Source organism: Armigeres subalbatus, chromosome 2 (genome assembly GCF_024139115.2).
Source record: "Armigeres subalbatus isolate Guangzhou_Male chromosome 2, GZ_Asu_2, whole genome shotgun sequence".
NCBI lineage: Eukaryota > Metazoa > Arthropoda > Insecta > Diptera > Culicidae > Armigeres > Armigeres subalbatus.
Window position 1 is genome coordinate 186,389,353 of NC_085140.1, and position 18,926 is coordinate 186,408,278.

General features: G+C 38.6%; 2 protein-coding genes across 2 annotated transcripts in view; both read left to right on the plus strand.

Moving 5' to 3' along the window:
- The window catches only part of LOC134211392 (GATA zinc finger domain-containing protein 5-like), a 679,652-nt gene that overhangs the window by 117,560 nt on the left and 543,166 nt on the right, over nt 1-18,926 (plus strand). The window lies entirely within an intron of this gene.
- LOC134211395 (uncharacterized) overlaps nt 1-18,926 on the plus strand; it is a 215,876-nt gene that overhangs the window by 117,550 nt on the left and 79,400 nt on the right. The window lies entirely within an intron of this gene.

Here is an 18,926-nt window from a genome sequence, read left to right on the forward strand (position 1 = left end):
TTCCCTGAGAGCTACAGCTTCACAGGGAACCTCCGGAAGTGGCCAATGTGCCCAGATGCTCTGTAAATGGCTCTAATGTCTATAAATGTCTATTTGTGATGAAAAGAGCTGAAGTTTGATGTGTCACAAGCTGGGTTTCAGAACCACTCAAAAAGTGACCACTTCCCTTGGGGCATCAGGTTCCCAGGAAACCTCCAGAAGTGGCCAATGCGCTCAGAAGTTCTGTAAAAGTCTCCTATTGTACTTGCGTTGCAAAACCATGGAGTTCGATGTGTCGAAAGCTGAGTTTCAGAATCACTTACAAAGTGACCACTTCCCTGAGGGCACCAGGTTCCCAGGGAACCTCCGGAAGTGGCCAACGTGATCTGATGTTCTGCAAATGTCTTCTATTGTACTTGCGTTGCAAAACCATGGAGTTCGATGTGTCGAAAGCTGGGTTTCGAAACCACTTACAAAGTGACCACTTCCTTGAGGGCACCAGGTTCCCAGGGAACCTCCGGAAGTGGCTTATGTGCTCAGATGCTCTGCGAATGTCTTCTATTATATTTGTGTGGCAAAATCATGAAGTTTGATGTGTCGCAAGCTGGGATTCAGAACATCTCAAAAAGTGACCACTTCCCTGGGGGAACCAGGTTTCCGGAACATCTGTAACCGGATTTTTGAGGTCCAAACGTGCAGTTTCTATTCCCACTATTGCAAAATGATTTAAAAAAAACGATTGCATCATTATTGAGAGCATTTACTACTAGTTATCTACGATTAAAAGGAAGTTTACCTATTTTTGACCCCATTTGACCCAGGGGACCCCCTCGATAAAACCGTACTAAAGGACCCAATCACCAAATCAATACACCTACACAAAAATATAGGGTTTAATGCATCATTCCTCCAAATTTCATGCAAATCGGTCGAAAAACAAGAGAACGGTGGATTTTACAATTTGAAATCGTAACCCGGCCCGAAACGGGTTAATGCAAGAATAAATAGCGCCTATGCCATAGAACAATGAGCTACAGACAAGCTGTCGAACAACTCGCCTTACAACTAAAAATAAGCTAGTTTTCTATCGTTAATATACCTTCTCTTTCAAGCGCAGTAGAAGGATAGAATTTGTTTCTGGTGAACTTGGAGGTTGAACATGGGCTCGATGGGACATGACGTCCAACAAATTAAATATTTTTCCTTAAATGATAATAATACGTCAAGATTTTTGCATGAATTTTCAAAGAAATTCCTGCAAAAAATCCCGTAGGAATTCCAATGGGAATTATTTCGAGAATCCTTAATAAATTCTTTTAAAAATTCCCTCAGGGTTTTCTTTTAAAAATTCCTCCAGAAATGTTTTCCGCGAGCCTACTTTTTGAAATATTTCGACGAATTTCGAAAAAAATGTCTAATAATAATTCCAGTGATTTCTTGATAAAATCCTCCGGAAATTCTTGCAGAAATTCATTTGGAAGTTTCTCCTACAGGTATTCTTTTAAAATTTCCTTACGTAATTCTTATGGATTTTCTTTTAGGAATTTAGTAAAAAATCCTTCTTAAATTCCTTTAAACATTTCTTTGGAAATTAATACCAACATCACTTAAATAATCCCTTCGGAAATTCATTTATAATTTCCTTCAGAAATTTCTCCGGAAATGATTTTCAAAGGAATTCCTCAAAGAATTTCCAAACGAATTCGAAAATATTAAAAACAATTCCAAATCAATATCTGTTGGACATTTCGGTGGAATTTCTTAAGGAATTTCCAAAGGAATGCCTAAAGGTATTACCGAAGGAATTTCTAAAGTAGCTTTCGAAAGACTCCTTGAAAAAATTTCCGAAGGATTCCTGGGAGAATTTCCAATGGAATTACTGAATAAGTTTAAAAAAAAAAAAATTAAAAATTCAAAGGAATTTCTAGAGGAAATTCAGAATAAAATACTGAAAAAAAAATTCCGGAAGATATAATTTTTCGAAGGAATTACAGTAGGACTTTCCAGAAGAATTCTAGAAAAAAAATTCCTAGAAAAAAAAAGAATTTCTAAAGGAATTTCAGAAGGAATTTCTAAAACATATTCTGAAGTATTTTCTAGGAAAATTTTCAAAGATATTCCTTGAGATCTTGGATTTTTGTAAAGAGTTTTTGATAGAATTTCTGAAAAAGTATTTGAATAACTTTCTGAAAAAAATCCTAATATATTTCCTAAAGAATTCCCTGAAATATTTACAAAAAAATGTCTGCAGTATTTTCCGTAGGAATTTCTGGATGAATTTCTAAGATAACACCTTGATAAGTTTTTGCCTTTTTCGTACAACAAAGTTGTACCGAAAGACTATAGGACTACTCCAAAAAACAACTTTGGATAGAAGGCCCAGAAACCCATAGTGTCATATTCCGATCAACTCAGTTCGACGAATCGAGGTGATGTCTGTATGTGCGTATGTATGTGTGTGTGTGTATGTGTACAAATTTTGTAGACACACTTTTAGGAACTTAGCATTACCCGATTTACCCGCAACAAGTTGCATTCGACGGGGAATGCGGTCCCATTGTTTGCTATTGGAAATTGGCCCGATCGAACATTGCATTTCGAATTGGAATTTTTTTTTCAAAATCGAAAAAAAAATTTCTTTCAAGAATGGTGGGAATGCATAGTAATTAATCCAAAAACATGCAAAATGATAGAAAATATACGATCTATTCCCCTAAAGTGCTTTTTGACCTTTCTTATGTGATTTTTTCAGTACATTTTACGATGCACGAGAAAGGCATCATCGCTGCTAGGTGGATTAATCTGGGTTTTTTTCAGGAAATTTCGAAAGAAAAAGATGTTTTTGAAATTTCGAAAGAAAAAGTTTTCCCACAATTTCCAGACGGTAAAACACAATTAAAAATGTTGTATTGATTGAAACTGCCTAAAAAGGTCCAAGACAAAATTAAAGCATTAAGGTGAAGGTGGGTTGAGTACCAACACAAAGCTTTGAAAGTATTGGTATAATAAAACCTGTCATATATTTTAGTAGTATTGGTGTCGTATTTATAAAAAACAAAGAATATTAGAAGGGTGGTTCAAAAAATGACCCAGCTCCACCACGCTCAATCGATTCCGTCCTCTGCTCCGAGTGTCCTCCAAAAACCGATTTGAACAAAAACTGATTGAGCACAAGCTGGTTAAAGTTTGTATGAAAGCTAAACCTGTTATTACACTGGCTACAGTGCCTCTCCTCCAAACGCTGGCGAAAAGAGAACCGACATAGCTGAATGAAAACAGCACTTTGGGAAAGATTCATTGATTACGAAAATATTATTCTATACCCCGGTCACTCCCATATAACACTTTTTGTATGAAGTATCTGCTCCTGGTCCGATTGATATCACAGGCAAATTCTGGCTATTTTGTTGAATTACACGTTTACACTGATGCTTTCTGAGAAACCTAATTATCATGCTAAGGATTCGCAACATCGATTCGCAAGAATCGACTCCCAACTATCGGAACGACAGTTCAATATGCATTGTCTATGGAGTCAAAACTCTTGAATATTTCATCCAGTCATATGGTCTCCCCCCTCCCCAGGGCCCAATGACGAAGCGCCACAATCAGAATAATGTAAAATTCAACCTCGCCATATCAATCTCATACAAACGTGAAACAACCTGTGCACGGTAAGCACTTATTCAAACCAGCCCAAACCATCGGAAGACACCCAGAATATGAAACATATTCGACTGAGCGTGGCAGAGCAAAATAATTTTTGAGCCACCCTAAATATTAGTTTGCTGCTGCCGGTTCCGGTGTTTACATTCGCTCCGCGATCCGTTTTTAGTGTTTTTTTTCGGTCAAAAATAGCAGTCGTTATTAAGTTTTCGCTTCAAACAAGTGACTGATTCCAAAAAGTGATGTTTAATTGGCATTTCATCAACATGTGCGGAGAAGTGTGTGAAAACTTGAATTGAAATGCCGTTTGAGAAGAAGTGAAGTGCAGTGATAAAGCCCACCAAATCGCGAACGGCTCTCAAATTGGCACGAAACTGATTTATAGGACCATTTGAAGAAACATGTTCATTATCACGGGAAGTAAATAAATATGCTGTGAGCAGGTTAGTAATTTGAATATCAAACCTTTGTTCGGTGCTGTTCGATGCATTCGAATGTTGGTGGAAGAGAAGTGCGGGAGGTATGGTATTGACCCATGGAAGGTCCGGTGCCATATTGACTGCAATCGTGGTACTCTTCCAACTATGTCCTTAAATGCTATCAAATCTTCATAGGTTCAGAATTATTGTGACAGTCGTCTTTAATGAAAACAACATATTAAATAATTATTCGTTTAACTGAAAATAGTTGAGAATTTAAGCAATCAGTCAAACTTTACTAAGATGGCGCAGGTCAGCCCTGCGTGCCACTAGATGTCTCTTTTACTGTCACGTGGCAGTTTTCCTCGGCCGATTTAGAATCATAAAGTTTGTTGGTAAATAATTTGCTATTATCATGGCAACCACTTCTATAATTACAAAATTATAAATATAAATATAAATGTTTACCTTTCAAAATTATTTATGTATTATTTGATAAAAAAAAAACCTTCGGCACCATGCATAACTTAAAACCTTAAAGCTGCTTCTAAATATTATTTGTTGTATATTTAACGTGTTTTTATAATACTGGAGATTTATTGGAAATCCTGGAAAAGTCAGGGAATTTTTATTTTGACACCCTGAGCGTTTATCAAAATTAGATAAACTAAACAGTAATGCTTGAAACTAACTGCTGTGTATATTCGCAACTTTTGAAAATAATTTATATGTTGTTTGCGATTCAATATAAATTGATTTTGATACAAATATTCAAGTTCATTACTACATACTAACTTTCAAAACCAGCAACACAGCCAAATGGAAAACCAATTGCCCTGCGGAAAACGTTCCGCCGCCGATCGAAATAATCGATTGTCATTTCAACTAATCAGCAACTGGTCCGATCGTGATAGAAAATCGGCACAATTTCAATTGACTAATTGTCACATCCTATCCTAGACCAGGACGAACCACTGCCAAATAACATAAGCCCCCAGATTCCAATAAAATTCCACATGAACTCGTGGCAAGTGCAGATGTATACTCGGCTTGCAGTGGACGAGTGATTGTATCATCTCCGATAGACCGTGAGTACGTGACCAGCGCTGTTATTGATCATTGAAAATACTACTATACTACGCAGAGCTGGCATTTCCTCACACACTGTGCACAATGAGGAGATTTTAATACACACCACAGAGAGTGACGCTGATACTCATCGTGTAACAAAGCCAACACGGTGAGTGAGGACGAAGACGAAGAGTGAGAGAATCATTCCGGTGAGAGTTGGGCCAACGCAAAGTTGTGCCACTTAGTGCAATATTCTTGGAAACGATATCGTTTTCTATGAAGCTTGCTGAATTTTTTTGGAACACAAACATATTTCTCTCCGTCTCAGTTAGAAAGGGCGAGGCTTTGATAAAGTTTAGAGCTCCATGCTAAAATGAATAACATTGGTGAATAAGGACTGAATAAAATAGAATAAGCAGAAAGCCAAAAGATGATGTTTGAAAAGAATGGCACGGGAGAGCAAACGGTGGAATTTTTAAAACGTTTCTCCAAGATTCTAGAAGCAATTTAGATAAAAGCGGTTGTATAAAAAACACATAATTTCGATTTTGATTTTATTTTTCAAATATCTTTCGGCTTCTTCTTCTTCATGCAACCTTATTCGCCTACAGGCGGAAGGGTAATTTAAACTGATTATTTTAGCTTGGCATAAATCATAAATCTTTTCTAAAACTATTTTACACAGAATTGTGCAAAATAGACAGCGTTTTGCAATTAACATGTATGAAGACTTTCATACGGCCGTGAACATTATTCTGAAGCTTGTAGACAACGAAATAACTTCATTCAAGGTGCCGTTCAAATAATAATTGTATTTAGTATTTGTAAATTGTATTTAGAAATCGTCTCGTCAGTAAATTATTTTAAAGCAGGTGGAGCGGAATAATGTTGGTAGTACAAGGCTTCTAAATAGTTTTGTTAACAAACATCCCAAAAGCCAGCAAATTCAAAAATATCTCATTACTCGTAAATAGTATCAACAGCTACGTTTTACTTTCTTTGGCAATGTTTATTTTCATTCTGTTTGATTCACCGTTTTGTCAAAACTCATTGAGGAACACGGTGTGTTTATTTCATCATTTATCCTCAACTCTTTGTGTCTGACAAATGCATTCGCTGCAGAGTAGAAACACAAAGAGGACTCACTGCGTTGTGGAAAAGAAAGAATGAGCGATAAGCGAAACACACTCTCTGCGGTCTTTTTGAGGAGTGCAAAAGATACGCACATTTCGACTACTCTGAGGAGTATGCCAGCCCTGAACTACGATAAAAATGTGATTTTGAGATTTCAATTGGTGAACGTATAGAAATATGCACAACAAATTCTTCTCTGAAAAGAAAAACACGTAAAATTTAAAAGGAATTGTAAAAATTTATTCAGTGGAAGTTAGGTAGCAAATGTGAGCATGTATTGAATCATTAATAGATCATTAATTTACACGTATGTGTGTGTGTGTTTTCAGACCTAATCTATATACATAAAAATGAATTTCTGTCTGTCTGAACCTTATAGACTCGGAAACTACTGAACCGATCGGTGTAAAAATTTGTATGCAGAGGTTTTTGGGGCCGGGGAAGGTTCTTGAGATGGTTTGAGACCCCTCCCCGCTTTGGAAAGGGGGGCTCTCATACAAATGAAACATCAATTTCTTCAAAACTCGGGAATTAATCAAAGGGTAAATCAGTTTTAGGCGAAACGAAGTTCGTCGGGTCCCCTAGTACCATATAAATCTCACTAATTCTTAAACAAGAATATTTTTTTTCAAAATTAGCCTTCCATAAGGCGAAATGCATGTTATTATTGAACGCCGGACCCAAGGACGCATTGAACGCCGAACGCAAGGACCGATTTAGTTATTCCTGGATTTTTTAAAATCGAAGTGTCTGGAAAATACGACTAGCGTTACAAAAGTTACTAAACATGTTAAAATAGCTATTCAATCCAATGAGCGCCTGATAAATAGGCTCCTTTACTTACAGTGCGTTTTCATTCGTTCATTGTCACTTAAGCCCTGCAATACGCCTATTGTCACGCAATCAATTTTTAATTCAACACGTTCAATTGCCGTGGGAAGTTGAGTACTTTAATCTTGCTTTAAATACGAGAGTTTGAAAATATGTCCTGTTCTGAAAATAAAAACCGGTCCAGCATACTGGGGTCGTGGGTTTAAATCCCACCAAAGGAAGTGGTTACCTTTATAATACATATCTCGAACTAAATCTTTCACCTGAGCATATACACAAATTGAATTTTCAAAGATAGTAATGTCACAATAAGTTTCCAATCCGAGTAACTTTTAATAAACCCATTTTACTCGAGAACTGTAATCCCATAGAGACTTCCATTCGATATTACTGATTTTTTCTGTAAATCAGAATAGACACAATAATAGTCATGATTTCGTTCTTGATACCATATCGTCGGCGGTATACTAATCGACCTTACTTGTTATGCAGGTTTAATGGAAAATGTGACCTTTGTCTCTACTCCACTCCACATTTCCATTACCATATACGATGCGCTAGTCAATGTGTGAAAACGAAAGCTTTATCCATCCATTTTTAATGATGTCATCTTATTCCGATCAACCGTTGCTGCCGCCCCTACTTAAAGTTGGAAGCAGAAAACTACTCATTCACCGAGCAATACATCGCTATTCAACCGTTCGCAAAAACACCATCACGAACCGAGTGTACGGCACCACATTATGTATGCCCTAAGTCGGTACTTGATCTACCTGTCTGCTTCTTGAGCTTGCTTCATGAAATATTCACGCGCGATGTTAATCACATACGAGATACCAAAGAACAAGCCTCCTTTAGGCTGGCCCCTCAGAAGTTTTATTTAGTTACTGAACGTAGCTCGTAGAATTTCATCCGAACGGATTTTGAACCCGGCTAGCGTAAATCCTTGAAAGAACATCATCCCAACGACTTGGCGCACATAAGAACCGGTGTCGTACCAATTACGCAGAATCGTGCTTCCCATTATTGACAGCAGCATCCATTTTACATGCTGCTATTTTCTTACCCAAAGCAAGACCATGAAACTCACAAACAAGAATGTTTGCCAAATCTTTGTCGGTCATGTGTACACACTGCGGTTCGGTAGTGGCCCCAAAAGGAGTAATTAACCTGAGCGCTTTTGTGAGGATATAAGATGGAAGTAGCCCCCTGCAATGAAATGAAAATCATCACCGCAATCTCGACTTTGTCTGAGTGCCTAGCTTGACGAACTGATGGACAGTCGCAGAGTAGGAAGGATGCTGGGTAGAGTGCGACAACAACGACGACGACGAAGTGACGACGACGTGATGTGGGTTAAAATTTTTGGCTTCCAGCCACTCGCCCCAGCAGGACGATACACATTATCGCGGGCGGGGGTCCCCATCACGAGTCTCAAAGTATGCCTTCGTTTCAAATAGCTGGGTGGAAAACGAGCATGAGTATCCTAACTAAAGGACCACACGAGCTTCACATGAACTGACTTTGTTGTTCGTTGAATAAGGATAAAGATATCCTGCTGCAGTGGCCATATGAGATGGAGCCATTAAATTTCAATGAAGCTCTTTCCTGGGAAGGATTGTCGTCGCCGTCGTTATCATTTTTATGTGCATGGCAAGACTGTGGGAATCTTTGGAGAATCTTTGGAATATTGATCGACGTATTTTAATTGAAGGCAAATAATAGTAGATTTTTATTCCTCCAAAGTGCAAAAGGATGAGATATGCATTTTTTCTTCTGCTTGTCATCAAAATGTTGCCAAAATAAAAATTAGGGGAAAAGACGGCTTTGGCAGGTTTTGTTCTATTATTGTCAGGGGGTTTTTGTCGACCGAATTTGATGAAATTTGGCCACAATATTCTTTGATATGCAAAGAATGTTTAGACCAAATTTGAGCATAATCAGTCATAAAAACCCCCCTGCCAATAATAGAACAAAACCTGCCAAAGCCGTCATTCCCCCTAGTGGCCTAGTATAATTGTCTTAAAATAATCCGATTTTGATAACCACAGAGTAACAGACGTCTCACTTAAACAAAATGCAATCAAAATCATCATCACGGAAACATTTTCGCCCAATGCAAATATCACTGTGCGTGGCCAAGCGGCTACCAGATGGCGGTAGTCCGTGAACGTCGAACATAAGCAAAATCTATGAAAGCGCCATCGGTGGCTGATTGGCCACCTACAAAAAAAAATCAACCGTTAAAAGGTGAACAATGGAACGTGTGTTAAGTGAGACGTCTGTTTCTATGTGCTGGAACTATTGGACGCAGAAATTCATCTAGTTTCATGTCCTCGTCTAAAGCCTGGGCTGGTTCTCGGACGCCGATGTTGTTCCGGGACTCGTAAGCCTAGTTGATTTACAAGTCATGAACTCTGGAAAAAGCTCAAAATTATCCATTTTTAGTTTTTGAAAATAATTTTTTTTTGACCGACTAATAATTATTCAAATTGGCCTGTAAATTAGTGTACGATGGACTAGACGAGCCAGCCTTGGGCTGAAAGTCTCGCTAATAAAGACAATAAAAATAGTGTACGATGGAGTTTTCTTAGGGGCTATGTCCGTTTGTCTTTCGTAAGTGTTTGACCATTTTCCAGAACGCATACTTCGGAAATGATTTTTTTAGATTTCAGGAATTTGATCGGTCCAAAATATGGGCTGTATTCCGAACGATCCGCCCGAACCTGTAACGGGGTCACTTAACGGAAATAGGCGAATACCCCTCAAACTCACGTGACATATCAAACTTCATGATTTTAAAAGTTATGGCATTCAATGGTAATTTAGTACTTCTTTAGCCATATTTGAACTAATTGGAACCGGTAAACGGATTTTCCGAGCCAATGCCACATGATGGTATTCGCATATTTCCGTAAAGTGACCCCGTAACATACTCCGGAACGTCCGGAATCCGGCATACAGGCCCACGGTGCCCCGGTAGACCGTTATTATAAAATGAAAATGTCCATCAAAACCAAGTACAGGGCTCGATTCCTGTGGTAATTCTGCACCTCTGTAAAAAAATCCCTAGGAGGAATCTCGAGAAATCTTGATTTGAAGTTTTTAGTTAAGAAATTTCAAAAGAATCCATATAAGAATCTAAAAATATCACCAAAACCCCCGATTAATCCACCTAGATAGATGTCCTTCAATTCTTCTTGTACCTGCCGGGTTGGAAGTAACCACCAGCTTTGCAGGGTTGCTGTTCCGCATTCTTGAAATATGCCCTGCCCATCGTACCCTTCCAGCTTTAGCTACCTTCTGGGTACTTAGTTCGCCGTAGAGCTGGGCGAGCTCTTGTTTCATCCTTCGCCGCCACACACCATTCTCTTGCACAACGCCAAAGATGGCCCTAAGCACGCGTTGCCGTTATTAGAACCATAAATATTTACAACTGACTTATCTTACCAAACTGACTTAAGTATGTTTATATATGACTAACTTGCTCGAGTTTAGTATAATTGTTGCTTTCCATCTTCTTCTTCTTCTTCTTCTTCTATATACATAAAAATGAATTTCTGTCTGTCTGTGCCTTATAGACTCGGAAACTACTGAACCGATCGACGTGAAAATTTGTATGTGGAGGTTTTTGGGGCCGGGGAAGGTTCTTAAGATGGTTCGAGACCCCTCCCCGCTTTGGAAAGGGGGGCTCCCATACAAATGAAACACCAATTTCTTCATAACTCGAGATCTAATCAGAAAATAAATCAATTTTAGGCGAAACGAAGTTCGTCGGGTCTGCTAGTGTTTAATAGAATGAAAGGTAAACATTAATTTTAATTTAGTATTTATGTTCATAATGGAGAGAAGTAAGACCAGAGTTCATGTGGAATAATAGTTGTTGAAGCTGTTATACTCGATCACAGCACTTATTAACCGATCTTTGCTGCCAAATCTCGTCAAAGTTCTGATCAACGGACTAGATAAAGCATGTTTGATATGTAAGCCAAGACCTATTCCGGTACCTCTACAGAACTCTGAAACATGATAATTCAAGATATATGGAACTTTGACGTGAATGGAAGCTGCGGCTTTTTCCAGCTGCTAGCAAAGCCATTAAATGTTTCTTCAAACCATGCTCGAGTTTCAAAGAGTTTTATCTTGCGTACACTTTTTTGAAATCATTCAGAACCTGCTGATTGAAATATTAATTAGAAAATTGTTAATGTTTAAGCAGAGTAATGACGTAATCCGAAAGATCGGAATTCTAGTGAACTCTGTGCAATTTGTTGATGCCTCATCTGTACTTGGTTCACCCATAAATTTACTCAACATGGCGCTTCTCGAGCAACTTTATAATCGTATTAACAGTTCCGAACTAGATGTGTAGTGGCGGAGATAAGCAAAGGTTCATTTTGTTTCTTTATTAAAGTGTTTTTAAAAGTTCAAAAATTGAATATTTTATCTTCGTCGTATAATTGTAATAAAGGCAACAGTGGGGCCCTCCTTAGTCGTGCGGTAAGATATGCGCCTACAAAGCAAGACCATGCTGAGGGTGGCTGATTCCCGGTGCCGGTCTAGACAATTCTCTGGGCATAAAAGTATCATCGTGTTTGCCTCATGATGTACAAATTCAGAAATGGTAACTTGGTTTAGAAGCCTCGCAATTAATAACTGTGGAAGTGATTATTGAACACTGTGGAAGTGCTGCGAGGCGGCAATGTCCCAGTGGGGGATGTAATGCCAATGAACAAGAAGAAAGGCAACAAATGCAAACTGGTTGAAAACAACTTTGACCACTTTTTGGACGCCTTTGAAGATATTTTGAGGACATAATTGAATTAAAATATAGATTCTTTTGAAATTTCTCAATTAAAAATTTCAAATCAAGATTTCTCGAGATTCCTCCTAGGGATTTTTTTAAAAATTGGTCCAGAGGTGCAGAACTACCACAGGAATCGAGCCCTGTACTTGGTTTTGATGGACATTTTTATTTTATAATAACGGTCTACCGGCGCACCGTGGGCTATATTTTGGACCGATTGACGTACGATTCACGTTTTCAAATAATCACTGATAAAATCAGTGCCCCTTCGAGTAAAATGACCATTTTTGATCATTTATGCAGTCTCGCTTGCGACATCTCAAGCTTCATGATTTTGCAAAACAATTGTTGTGAGAATTTCTGCACATGTTGGACATGCTCCAGAATCTTCCGGAATAGTGCCCCTCTGGAGAAAATGGCCGTTTTTGAACATTTATAAAGCCTTGCTTGGGACATCTCAAACATGAAGCCTGTCGTATTTTATACGATTCACAATATTTTCTTCTTTGTATACTTGATACTACTTATGATTCATGCGTCTGCGCCACGCACCATTTTCTAGTTTCCCTCCAAGTATTGTACGCAGCACTCCTCGCTATCCGGTCCGTCTCTTTTAATGCCCATGCTTCATGTCCATAAAGGGTCACTGGTAGAATCGTTTCATATATAGCAAATTTTGTTTTCGTCTGCATGTTGCGGGACCTAAGCTGCTTACGTAATCCGTAGAAGGCCCTATTCGCAGCAGCAATACGTCTTTTCACTTCACGGGAAACGTTATTGTCACTTGTCACAAGATTTCCAAGGCAAACAAATTCTTCACGAACTTCACTCTGCAACAACCCCACTAGGTATTCCTCTATCTCTACCTACCACCATGTACTTTGTCTGGTAGAGTTAATGGTCTCGTCGTCTTCCTCTTCAGTGGGACAAAAGCCTCCAATACTGCTGTGTGATTAATTTCAATGGGGTCGAGGTCGTCCACAAAGCCCAGGAGCATATGCGACTGTGTGATGATAGTGCCGTTCCTCTGCACGTTAGATCTCCTAATAGCGCCCTTGAGTGCAATGTTAAACAATAAATTCGAAAGTGCGTCACCCTGCTTAAGTCCGTCTAATGTCACAAACGAGGTCGACACTTCGTCTGCAATTCGAATACCCGATTTCGAGCCACCCCGCGTTGCACGTATCAGTCTAATCAGTTTCGCCGACCACAGCTCATTTCTTTTCACTGAATCGTACGCTGCTTTGAAATCAATGAACAGGTGGTGAGTCTGCAAGTTGTACTCCCGGAATTCATCAAGGATCTTCCACAGGCTAAACATCTGATCCGTCGTTGATCGGCCCTCAAGAAAACCTGCCTGGTATTTGTCGACGAAGGACTCCTCAAGCGGTCTCAGTCTGTAAAAACAGGATACGACAGAATTTCGTACGCCGAGTTCAGAAGGGTGATCCCGAGTTCAGAAGGGTAGTCTGTGCAGTTTCTTATAGATTGGGCATATGAGGCCATCTAACCAGCCGGCAGGCAGTTCTTCATTCCACCTGGCTACCACCATGGTCTTATCTGTCAGCAAATTCCCCTCTCGGTCATTGCACATGGCGGGCACTGGCGCAGTCTTATGCCGGGCGCCATTGACAGTTACGTAAACCCTCCGCAAATAGTTTCTATCCATGTTCTCTTGCGCTTCAGCTATCACACTCTCTTCATGTTGCCTTTTTTCTGCAGTGGGTTCGTTTCTCTTGGTACACTGTATCGCTCTCTGTTGGAATGGGTATGAGCCACTAGCATTCGACTCCTAGCAACATTTTTCTCGTCTGTCACTCGCTGGCACTTCTCTATTTTTCCATAATTTGTTGACGTCGCCCGATCCGGTAGCATCTTCTATCCGCTCTTTGAGCTTCTGGTGAAACTTTTCAGCAACTCCTTCAACTCACAAGCGTTGGATATTTAAACGCATCGTTCTGTTGTTTCGTGAATTCGTGACGTTGCGCCATCCATCCAAGTCAATTTATTTATTTATTTATTTATTTCGTCAACCGACGTAGACTAGTACATATACAATATATACATGTTTTTCTTTATTTTCCTAATGCTATAAATACGGTATTATAGTGTATAAAAATAAAATTGGTTTGGTAAAGTAGTGTTTAATTTTTAACATTAAAATTTAGATGTGTAGGTTTCGAATTGTGACAAAATATTTTTTTAGGTTCTGCCGAGACATTGTAAAGTCAATAATTTCGCAGTGTTGATTATAGATGGCCATCATCTGATTGAGAGGTCCGAATTTTGAATAATTTGTACGGCAGTGATTAATTAAAAATGTGTGTCGATGACGCAGTTGTCGAGATGGTATGTCGAAATTTAATTTCGATAAAATGTTTGTTGAATCAATACGCTGCGAAACTATATCGTTAATAAATGAAACCATTGCAGTTTCACGACGCTCTTTCAAAGATTGAATGTTTATAAGCTTGCGCGTGCCTCATATGATGGAAGTGGGAATGTTGTCCAACCTAATTTACGAAGAGCAAATAATATGAATTGTTTTTGTAATGATTCTAATCTTTCTTGGTGTGTTATTGAAAATGGAGACCATACAATGCTGCAATATTCCAGTATAGACCTTACATAAGCAATATATAATGTTTTAATTGTGTATCGGTCATGAAAGTTATAGCAGAAACGTTTCATAAAACCCATCATATTTTTTGCTTTATGAATAATGGTGTTGTAATGGTCGATGAACGTTAGTTTGGAGTCTTAGATAATTCCTAAATCCCTAACTCTATCGCATTTCTCTACAACCTGGTTTCCTAATGTAATTGAGAGATTTGATGCTGTTCTTTTTCTACTGAATGATATAAGGTTACATTTGTTTTACATTCAGTTGCAATAGGCTTTTATTGCATCATTCGTAGAATGTGCATATTTCATTCTGGAATATGTTGAGGTCATTTTTATTTCCTATTTCCAAAAAGAGCCTCTCTTTTTTTTTTGACGGTTTTCATAAATATAGGAGGGATTCCATCAGGACCAGGACCTTTTGAAGCATCTAAACTACGTAGGGCCTGCAAAATGTCATGGACATGAAGTTGATTCACTCCAATATCATCTGAAAAGTCAGGAAAAAATGCAAAATAGTCGCGGTCACGATCATTTTCAGAAAATGTGAATAGGTTTCCTGGAAAAAATCTGCAAAAAGATTACAGTTCTTTTCCGAGCTATCCCCCGCGTTTTCGTCAAGATGCATAATTGATGGAAAGTTATTAGATTTCAGTTTAGTTTTTACGTAATTAAAGAAGTTCTTTGGATAGGACTTTATTTCGCTCTCAGTTTTTGAATTGTAATCTTCCAATGCGTTACTGATAGCGTAATTCAATTGATCGCATACCTCCAAGTAATATACTAAATTTTCATTACTGTTACGACTTTTGTAAATTTTGTGTGCCTTTTGCTTGCGATTTCTTAAATTCTTGATTTGCCGGTTATACCAAATTGGGTCTTTATTATTGTTATGACGTCGTTTTCGTTTTAGTGGAGTTTCTTGTGAGATTATGTCAGATAATAATCTGTAAAAAGTGTTAACAGATGCTTCGACATTTTCTTCATTTCTTCAAACTATTTGCCAGTTTACACTACTTAACCTACCTCGAATATTTTCATAGTTCGCTAAATTGAATTCAAAGATATCCTCATACTCACAATCGTTGGGTCTTTGTTGTTCATGAATGAATAACGAGTATTGGATTGCAGTGTGGAACGCTTCATTTTTCCACAATGGATTGATAGATTCTGTTACACAGAAATCTTCATAGATATTTGTCAGCAAGAGGTCCAAATAGCAATTTTGATTGTTTTTTATATGATTAATTTGGTTCAATCCTAAACTTGCAGACTTGTCAAAAATTAATTGCAAAGTTTCGTTATCCCCAACGACTGGCAGTAGGATACATTCGTTTTCTGAGTCTAGAATAAAGTCAGCATTGCGTTGGTTAAAGTCCCCATAGATGTGAACTTTAACCTCCGGTGGATGTTCTGATAGTATTTGTTCAGCGCACTCAAACAAATATTCATAGTTGTGTTTTCAAGCATGATTAGGCTTTCAAGCATGATGCGAATATATGCATTTCTCTAGCTATATGGGTTTTTACCCAGACATGCTCAAATTCATTGAATTTATTTGTTGTGATGATTTCTGAATTAAAGTTTGCTGAAATAGCTATTAGAACACCACCACCGGACTTTTTCTGAGACGTTAGAAAACTTCTGTCATCTCTAAATACATTAAAGTTACTTCCAAAAATTTCTTCACTCCTAACGCTTTCATCCTAGCTTGTTTCAGTTGCCAGAATAATCGAAAAGGATGAGCTTAATAAATTTTTAAATATATCCTTCATTTTGGCTGGGCTTTTCATTCGATTGAAATTCTGACAATAAATTAGAACTTCAGTCGAATTCTGTTTCTGCGAAGAAGTTTTTGGAAGTATGACGGTCGACGAAATATTTACCTCTTCTGATGTTTCATGTAGCGTGTTATCTTCACTTGTTAATGTTACTTCCGGAGAGTGCGTCATTGCCGATGAAAATTTGATGGGCTGTAGAATTTATATGCGGCCTCCCTAGTGCGTTGAAGTTGTTGAGTGCGTTCACTGGAAAGGAACGAACGGTGTGATTGAAGGTCTGCCAAGGCGTCGTTGCGAGATATTCCTAGATCCTCGTGTACATCCAGGAAAATTTGACGCAATAGTTGTAAGTCTGTTGGTAGTCCTTCAGATGCTAGCATTGCAGTGGCGCTGGTTTTGGTGGTTCCACGAATGCATACTGTAGGTGGCTGGTCGTGCAAGTATGACAGGAACATCCGTACAATGTCCATAATTTTTGGGTCCCGTAGTCGTGCTTTTAAAAAACGTCGATCACCAGACGCAGATTGCTCTGTGAGTCTTACTATAGGTGGTCGCATTGGGTCCAGCAGAGGAGGGTGCTCGATATCCATTTGAAGTCGGCTTTCACTGCTACAAGAAAGTTGTGCTGGCTGTTGCTGTTGTTGTTGACTTTGTGACTGTTGATAGTTTTCTGGTTGATGTTGTTCTTTTTGAATAGGTGGTTCTGCTCGATATGGGTTAATAGTTTCACCCTTTCTAAAATTAATTAGTTTTGGGACCGATAGACCAGAGATAGGATGGTCGGTGATAGAGGGTGGACCGGCAAATTTACTTTAGCAATAGCAAGTAGTTCATTGTCTTTAACCATGTGTCCTTGAGTATGATCTTTGACAGCTGCAGGTGGTTTGTTGCTAATACGAACGGATTGTTGTTTTCTTCGTTTCCTTCGTTGTCTAGCCTTATCAACGGCTTTTTCTTGGAGCTTTTGCCTATTCAGCTTCTTGTCGTATGTCGACCAGTCTGGCCTCCAATACCATTTATTTCCCAGCATCCGCCAACCAGTGGAGGAAAGGTCTTTTTTCGATTGAGCTTCGTTGCTCATTTTAGAGAATTTGGCTCGACGCTCAGCAAGCAGGTCCATGATTGCATTATTGGTCACGTCTTGCTGGGACAGTTGATTTTGTTGTTGTTGTAGATGTTCTGATGCCTTTTGCCGTTCATTGTATTGATAAGGAATTTAAATTAGGTTTTCTAGTCTCTCCCAGCCTCTTGAAAATAGTTTTCTTTGGGAAGAGAATACGTGTTTACAAATATGGTTTGAATTGACCCATGCGATAAAAAGGTATACTAAACTGTAAAATAAATACACCCTGTCTCTCATTCATTTAAAGTGGGTTCAGAAGTTATAATGAATTAGCTTAGCTTAGCTTAGACTGACTGTACATATCAATGGTTGCTACTCCGTGATTGATCAGAACTTGTGCAAATTGCACAACGATCCAAGTGATTAGTAGTTGGGATTTATCATCTATTCTCAAAGTGCACGTTTCAGCAGCTCTCAATTGATGATCAATAACGGCGCCGGCCCTCCTTAGCCGTGCGGTAAGACGCGCGGCTATAAAGCAAGACCATGCTGAGGGTGGCTGGGTTCGATTCCCGGTGCCGGTCTAGGCAATTTTCGGATTGGAAATTGTCTCGACTTCCCTGGGCATAAAAGTATCATCGTGTTAGCCTCATGATATACGAATGCATAAATGGTAACCTGGCTTAGAAAATTCGCAGTTAATAACTGTGGAAGTGCTTAATGAACACTAAGCTGCGAGGCGGCAATGTCCCAGTGTGGGAATTCCAATAAGAAGAAGAAGAAGAACGGCGCCGGCCAAGTCCTTACAGTCAGTTGGGAAAGGAAGGGAATGTTAGTGTGTGGTTATTGTTGCTACTAGAGACCGAGAATACCTCTGCATCTCCACAATTACCACGGTCCTTGTGTTAGTGGGGTGGAGTAATCAGTAACATAGATCGGGATTCACCATGGAAAGTGATGTGACATATGCAACTTCTATTTTACTAATTAATACGAATATTTGTTATAAACAACAGTATTAGCATTTACTTCTCTGATCAATTAAAAAAAAAAGTGTTCAATTGTTCATCCATCGCGAGGATAAACAGTCAATTGTTCAAAGTGAGCGATTGTTTTTTGCTAATGTTATGATTATTTCTCGCTCCATTCACTGTTCTGATTAAAACCAGGTCGATAATAGACCGATCGCAACATCTTTTATGATCGTTCAATTGTTCGTCCAACGCGAAGATAAACAATCAATCGCTCAATGTGAGCGATTGTTCATTAAAATTTTTGGTAAAGAATGTACGTCATCAATAAAAGGACTAAAATGAAAACTGATAGATAACACATAATATTCTATAACTGTAACACTTGTAATTTAACCTATTTGTTAGAATTATCTAAAATAACATCAGATCGTGACACAAATCTACTTTATTTAGTTCAAAAGGATAAGTTCTCATTTTCCAGGAATGTATGTTGATACGGTTTAGAAGAACTAGAAAAAAAACGTTTGAAGTATATTTTCTTAGTATCTGACCTCTTTCCCAACCCAAACCGAAATCAAA